Raw genomic sequence first — 8,347 nt, forward strand, 5'->3', positions numbered from 1 at the left:
AGTCAGCCTCCCACTATGTTGGGTTCTAGCTAGCAGGGGAGTATTCATTTTTTTGTGCGCAATAAGGAGGCACTTCCTTGCGTGCGAAGATATAGCTGGTGGGTCCGAGCTGTCAGCGGGGGGAACGTATTTTTCACGAAATACAGAGGCCCTTCTGGTGGGTCCCAGATGGTAGGTGGAGGAATCATTATTTTGCGCGTAATAAGGAGGCATTTCCTTGTGTGTGGACGTGGACCCATCTATCAACCTCTCCACGTACAGTCCACTTCCGATGGATGTCGTTCATTGACCACGCCGTGCCTAGAGCACCAGGGCGGTGGACGACGGCGAGGCCTATGTAGGGAACGACGCGGAGCCGGGGAAGACACGACAGTGGCTGCCCACGCGGTGGGGAGTACAAGGGTTGACTGGTTCGGCTGCCATCGCTGGAGAATAACAGCAGGTGTGGGTGGGTAGAGGGATGGCTAGGCCAGCGATGGGAGTACGGTGGGGCGGTGAGGCCTGCGTGGCAGCACAGCCGGCCGCGGGAGGAGGGAGCAGGCAGTCCCGCCGGGCTTGTTTGAGCGGCTGGAGCAGGAAAAACAGAGATTGAATAAGCACGACGGCCGTTGGATGGACATCCAACAGTCACTGCTTGTGCGTCAACCTTTTTTTAGGAAAGCCTCAACTCTGTGGGAAACAACGTACAACCCATCTGCCATTATTTCCAATAATTTACAGCCCATTTGCTAATTCTTAAGGTTTTTTTGGAGCCCGTATTCTTTTTGTTAGCATTACAGCCCATATTGTGGCCATGGTTAAAAAATTATATGAAAATTTTCATATTTCGGTGCGGTCCGAACTGTTTTTTATACTAAAATTTCGAGTCACATTCAAACTGATTTTAAAAATAAATGTATATCAATATAAAATACAACAAATTGTCCACGCATAAAAATCAATGCAATTTAAAATCTTGAAATGAAAAAAATGAAACTAATTGCCGGTTTGATGTGTTTTAAAAATTTACAGGCCATTTTTCATTACTGATAGGCCATTTTCTCGTCCAGCCGAATGAAGCTGTGACACCCACGATGCGGCTATATCTCCCACGTGTCGGAGCACGACTTAGACGCATAACCGCATAGTAGGCATGTCGCAAGAGGGGTAATCTTTACACATCCCATGTACTAAAAAGAAAGTGATAAAGAGTTGGCTTACAATCGCCACTTCACACAATACATAAATATAGCATTACATCATCCAGTTACAATCAAGGTCCGACTACGGAACCAAATAAAGAAAGACAACCCCTAATGCAAGATCCCCGATCGCCCCAACTGGGCTCCACTACTGATTGACTGAAACAAAAACAACACAACGAACAAGATCTTCATCGAGCTCCTCCTTGAGCTGGGTTACGTCACCTGCACGGTTATCATCGGCACCTGCAACTAGTTTTGGAAGTAATCTGTGAGTCACGGGGACTCAGCAATCTCACATCCTCGCGATCAAGACTATTTAAGCTTATGGGTAGGAAAAGGTAGTGAGGTGGATCTGCAGCAAGCACTAGAATATATGGTGGCTAACTTACGCAGATGAGAGCAAGAAGAGAAGCAAAGCACGGTCGTGAACTAGAAGTGATCAAGAAGTGATCCGGAAACTACTTACGTTCAAACATAACTCCAACGACGTGTTCACTACCCGAACTCCGCCAGAAAGAGACCATCATGGATACACAGGCGGTTGATGCATTTTAATTAAGTTAAGTTTCAAGTTCTCTACAACCGGACATTAACAAATTCCCATCCGCCCATAACTGTGGGCATGACTTTCGAAAGTTCAAAACCCTGCAGGGGCGTCCCAACTTAGCCCATCATAAGCTCTCACGGTCAACGAAGGATATTCCTTCTCCCAGGAAGACCCGATCAGACTCGGAATCCCGGTTACAAGACATTTCGACAATGGTAAAACAAAACCAGCAAAGCCGCCCGATGCGCCGACAATCCCGATAGGAGCTGCACATATCTCGTTCTCAGGGCAACACCGTATAGGTCAAGCTACGAGTAAAACCAACCCTCAAGTTTCCTCGAGGTGGCCCCGTAGGCTGCCCGTTTCGGACCAACACTTAGAGAAGCACTGGCCCCGGGGGGCTAAAATAAAGATGACCCTTGGGTTGGCCGACCCAAGGGAAGGGTAATAGGTTGTTAGGCAAAAGTAAAACCAAGGTTGGGCCTTGCTGGAGGAGTTTTATTCAAAGCGAACTGTCAAAGGGTTCCCATAACACCCAACCGCGTTAGGAACGCAAAATCAAGGAACATAACACCGGTATGACGGAAACTAGGGCGGCAAGAGTGGAACAAAACACCAGGCATAAGGCCGAGCCTTCCACCCTTTACCAAGTATATAGATGCATTAAATAAAATAATAGATATTGTGATATCCCAACATATAACCATGTTCCAACATGGAACAAACTCCATCTTCACCTACAACTAGCAACGCTATAAGAGAGGCTGAGCAAAGCGGTAACATAGCCAAACAACGGTTTGCTAGGAAAGGTGGGTTAGAGGCTTGACATGGCAATATGGGAGGCATGATATAGCAAGTGGTAGGTAGTGTGGCATAACAATAGAGCGAGCAACTAGCAAGCAAAGATAGAAGTGAATTCGAGGGTATGGTCATCTTGCCTACAAAGTTCTCCGAGAAGAGGAAATCTTGATCCTCGTAAGTGTACTCAACGGGTTCCTTGAACACGAACTCGTCTCCCGGCTCTACCCAAGGCAAGAACACAAGCAGAGGAAACCACAATCAACCACAGTGCAATGCGCAAGCAACATGATGCAAAACATGGCATGATATGCGGGATGTGATATGCAATGCATATGCGAGCTCCGAAAGGAAAAGATAGAACCAGGCCTCAACTTGGCAAACCAAGAGTGCCGCTGGAAAGATGAGTTGATTTCGGTTGAAATCGATAAAAAGATCACTGGAATCAGATGCACGGTTTGCAAATGGCAAGCAAAACAAGAATGGCACAATGGAACAAAATGAAGAGCACAATTAGATGAACATTTTGATATCTTATGCACGCAAAACGGAGCAACGGTGATGAAGTTATGATGCGATGAACAGGGCTCCAGAATGTTAGAAAACAGGGACTTAGGATATTTTCGGGGTCAACCTCGGGCTTGCACGGAAAACAATGCGGTGGCGGATCTAGCCGGTGTTTGCCGGAAGTGGCCGGAGAAGACGACGGAGGGGACGGAGAGGTGGCCGACGAGCAGGAGGTGGCCGGAGCGAGCGGGTTCGGGCCGGATCTGGCCGGATCAGGCCAGGAGGTGGCGAGCGGCAAGGCACTCTGCGGCAGGCGGCGGCGGGAGCCAGGCGACGGAGGTCGGCGGCGAGCACGTGGTGCGGTGGCGGCGGCTGGACGACGAGCGCGCGATGCGGTGGGCGGCGGAGCAGCGGGGATCGCCGGCGAGGTGCGGCAGGGAGCCGGGCGGCGCACGGGGACTCGGGCTCTCGGGCCCGGTCACGGCTCGGGCGGGCCGGCCTTGGGCCCCGCGGGCCGGCGGCGGGCGCGGAGGAGAGAGAGGGAGGCGGCCGATGACGTGGCGGCGGCGGGTTGGAGGAGAGCGGCGGCCTGCCATTGGTCCGCGCGATGTGTCTGGTGGACATGTCCGGCGCAGATGGACATGTCCAGCGGCGCGATGGAGAAGGGGCTAGGGTTTGACTGCGCAAAAAAAACCGGGAGGAGCACATATTTATAGGTAGAGGGAGCTAGGAGAGTCCAAATGAGGTGTGGTTTTCGGCCACACGATCATGATCGAACGACCGAGAGGATGGAGCGGGTTTGGATTGGTTAGTGGGCCCTTGGGAGGGGTGTTGGGCTGCAACACACACGAGGCCTTTACGGTTCCCGTGTTAACCGTTGGAGTATCAAACGAACTCCAAATGGCACGAAACTTGACAGGCGGTCTACCGGTGGTGTACCAAGGCCGCTAGGCAAATCTCGGTCCATTCCTCTGTTTCATCGCCTATTCCGTCCAAGCCGGTTGGCTCCCGATAAATAGCACGTGTTCCGTTGCCTCCCGATGAACACGACGCATTCTGTTGCCTCCCCATGAACACGACGACGACACAGTTTCTCCGTTCTTACCAAGCCACAGCCATGAACACGAGCCCTGGCCGTATGTATGCGCGAGTAGGCGTTCGAGACCCCGCCCGTATGTATGTACGTGACCGTATTTACTTTCTTGCACCCTGGCCGTTGTACGTACGTGTACATGCTATGTGCGTGCCTCTACTATGACACGTGCGCGCCTCTACTATGACACGTGCCCTTCCTTGCACGGCCACGGTTCATTGTTGCGGCCTACACACAGACCGGTCATATGTATGTACACGTTCGCGACCAGAATGACAACGATGTGTACGCTTCGACCAGGTGTCCTGACTGTCAGGCACTTCCTTGTGTGTTAAGATGTAGCTAGTGGGTCCCAGCAGTCAGGGGAAACGTTTTTTCGTGAAATACGGTGGCCCATCCGGTGGGTCCCTTCTGTCAGGTGGAGGTATCATTATTTTGCACGTAATAAGGAGGCAATTCCTTGCTGTGGCCGTGGACCCAACTGTCAGCCTCTCGACATACAATACTCTTCTGATGGAAGTCGTTCCTTGACCAGGTTAACCATGCGGCACCGAGAGCACTAGGGCGGTGGATGACGGCGAGGCCTAGGAAGGCGAGAACGCGGAGCCGGGGAAGACGCGGCAGTGGAAGCCCACACGAAGAGGAGTACGAGGGTTCACTGGTTTGGCTGCAGTGCGAGGCTGCCATCGCCGCAGGGCCTGGCCAGCGGTGGGAGTAGTAGGGGGTGGTGAGGCCTCCGCGGTAGCATAGCCGGCCATGGGAGGCAGGAGCAGGCGGCACGACCGGCGCTGCTCTAGGCGGCTGGAGCAAGAAGACCAGAGGTTGAAGAAGCACTATGGCCGTTGGATGGACATCGTACGGTCACTGGAGCTAGAATCGTTCATATTCACTAAGTTGACAAAGCCCTCCGTCCCATCAACTTAGTAGGCCCACAAGTCAGCCTCCCACTATGCTGGGTTCTAGCTAGCAGGCGGAGTATTCATTTTTTATGCACAATAAGGAGGCACTTCCTTGCGTGCAAAGATATAGCTGGTGGGTCTGAGCTGTCAGCGGGGGGAACGTATTTATCGTGAAATACGAAGGCCCTTCCGGTGGGTCCTAGATGTCAGGTGGAGGAATCATTATTTTGCACGTAATAAGGAGGAATTTCCTTGTGTGTGGCCGTGGACCCAGCTATCAGCCTCTCCACATACAGTCCACTTCCGCTGGATGTCGTTCGTTGACCACGCCGCGCCTAGAGCACCAGGGAGGTGGACGACGGCGAGGCCTACGTTGGGAACAACACGGAGCTGGGGATCACACGGCAGTGGCTGCCCATGCGATGGGGAGAACGAGGGTTGACTGGTTCGGCTGCCGTTGCCGGAGAATAACAGCAGGTGTGGGTGGGTAGAGGGATGGCTAGGCCGGCGATGGGAGTACGGTGGGGCGGTGAGGCCTGCGTGGCAGCATAGCCGGCCGCAGGAGGAGGGAGCAGGTAGTCCCGCCGGCACTTGTTTGAGCGGCAGGGAGAAGGAAAAGCAGAGATTGAAGAAGCGCGGCGGCCATTGGATGGACATCCAACAGTCACTGCTTGTGCGTCAACCTTTTTTTAGGAAAGCCTCAAATTTGTGGGAAACAGCATACAGCCCATCTACCATTATTTGTAATAATTTACAGCCCATTTGCTAATTCTTAAGGTTTTTCTTGGAGCCCATATTCTTTTTGTTAGCATTACAGCCCATATTGTGGCCACTGTTAAAAAAATATACGAAATTTTGCATATTTCGGTGCAGTCCGAACTGTTTTTAATCCCGAAATTTCGAGTCACATTCAAACTGATTTTAAAAATATATGTATATCAATATAAAATCCAACAAATTGTCCATGCACAAAAATCAATGCAATTTAAAATCTCGAAATGAAAAAAAAAGAAATTTGAAACTAATTGCCGGTTTGATGTGTTTTAAAAATGTACAGCCCATTTTTCATTACTGATAGGCCATTTTCTCGGCCAGCCGAATGAAGCTCTCCTCGTCTTGAAAGTTTGCAGCCCAACAGGCCTGACAAAGCGACTTACTTTACAAATCACAAAAAAACTGGGCTAGCCATTTTCAGAAAGAACAAAAAAACTACTGGGTTGGTCTGTGGTAAACATAAAAGAAAAGGCTGTCTAGACAGGCCAGAGTGCCCCGCACAGCCCAGTTGACACCCTACTTCCGTTCAAAAACAAATTAGATAAATGCCACTCCAATTATGGCGATTCATAAAAATGCCACTGCAATTTTCAAACTCTGAAAAAGGCCACTGCAATTTTTGCAAACTTTGAAAAACGCCACTGCAATTTGCAAACTTTGGAAAACGCCACTCCAGACTTCAAAAAATGCCACTGGAAATGGCGTGAAATGGCATTTTTCAGATTTTGGAAATTGCAGTGGCATTTCTCGGAATCACCGGATTTGGAGTGCAATTTATCAAATTAACCCAAAGCAAAAATAACTAGGCGAGCTGTCGGGTCCCTGGTGTCATCCGCTCGTTGTGCAATTCTCTCGTTTATTAACTACATTGACAATGGCATGGGACGCAGATGTCAGAAATCCATTAGGAGGAGCCATTTTTTATTGGCTTGAAATAAGGAGGCACTTGCTTCCGTACTGCCATGACCTTGGTGGGTCCCCGCTGTCATCCTCTCCACGTACAATCATGTCCTGATTGTGTACGTGACAACCTGGTAGGCCCACAAGTCAGCCTGTAAACCCGTGGCGGACAAATACAACCCATTTTAAAAAAATAACAGCCCATTCCATACATTCAAATGGAAAGTTCAACATTCAGAGCAAAGTAACAGGTCTGATCCAGATATAGAGTACTGAACTTCCATGTTGACAACCATCATAGCCAAGTTAACTCTCTACTCCCACTAATACTCTAGTAGTGTACAAGTACTAACTTACTCTTAGCTAACTAGACGATGCTGGCTGCCATCTGTGGTACACGCTAAACGCCAGCACCGGCGTCCTCCGCCTCTCCTCGGACTTGCCAGAGGTGCGATAGGGCGCGTTTCTCGCGCGCGTTGGCCCTTTCCATGCCGGCGTGATCCACCAAAGCTTCGGCTTCTAAGCAGGAAACCCACTTGACGAGCTCGTAGTAAAATTCGGCATCGCGAACGTGTGTGTGCCCGACAGCCTCCAGGGCTATTTGCCGAGCGCCGACCTCCACGTAGTCGTCCTAGTTGCGGGCGCTCTGCTCGTGACTCAGACGTCGGTGCGCTGCTGCTCCATGTCCCGCTGGCGGCGCAAATCGGTGATACGCTGCTCATCCGCAAGGCGGTCACGCTCCAACAACTCCTCATACTCCACATTGCCATCTAAATACCAATAGAATGCCTCCTCCCTCCGTCTGCCTTCCGGTGAAAAACCGAACACTAGTTCCAGCGGTGACCGCCTCCGACGTCGCCTCTCGCGGATGGGCGGGGGCATGGCAGACGTGGCGAGAGCGACGATAAGTGGCGAGCGACATCGAGCCGGTAGGGGCTTATGAGGATAGGGCGAGTTGGGTGATTGTGCCACCGGAGAAGCCCGGGAAACAGTAATTATAGGCGAAAGGTAGGTGAACCAGCGTGTCGCGGGAAACGCAATGGTCATCGCGGTCATTGTAATTCAATGCATAAGAAGGCATGGCTTAGCGCGCGATCTTGCCGTGGAAACTAGAAAAACTGAAATTATGACTGTGCCATCCCGTCCCGTCAGTGGTCCGTCCCGTCTGCTTGGTCGGACGCCGGCATGACGGTCAAACGAGTGCACTCAAATCATCCAGATGAGGTACTCCCTCCTTGTCAAAAATGATTCCACCACTCATCGTCTACCTTGGCTGGTGAGATTTTTGAATTAAGCCCTGCAAACCGGAAAGGAGGTAGTACGTGCGTGATCCGCTATTTATTCGTGTAGGATCGAGTAGGTCGTTTTCTGAATTGAACCCTGCAAACCGGAAAGGAGGTAGTATGTGCGTGATCTGCTATTTATCCGTGTAGGATCGAGTAGGTCGGATAGTGTACATGTATGATCGAGTAGATCAGATGGTGTACATGTAGGATCGCATTAGCTGATGAACATTCACTGGGAGATAAGGTATTTGCGAACGTTTTTGCTGACAGTTTTTTCAGATTCGCATGGCATTTTCTTCAGGGCAACTTGTCAGTTTTTTTAGAGGTAGGCATTTTTATTCAAAAAACTGCCACTTCGG

This window comes from Triticum urartu, chromosome 2A (assembly GCF_056163025.1).
Source record: "Triticum urartu cultivar PI428250 chromosome 2A, HENAU_Tu73, whole genome shotgun sequence".
Lineage (NCBI taxonomy): Eukaryota > Viridiplantae > Streptophyta > Magnoliopsida > Poales > Poaceae > Triticum > Triticum urartu.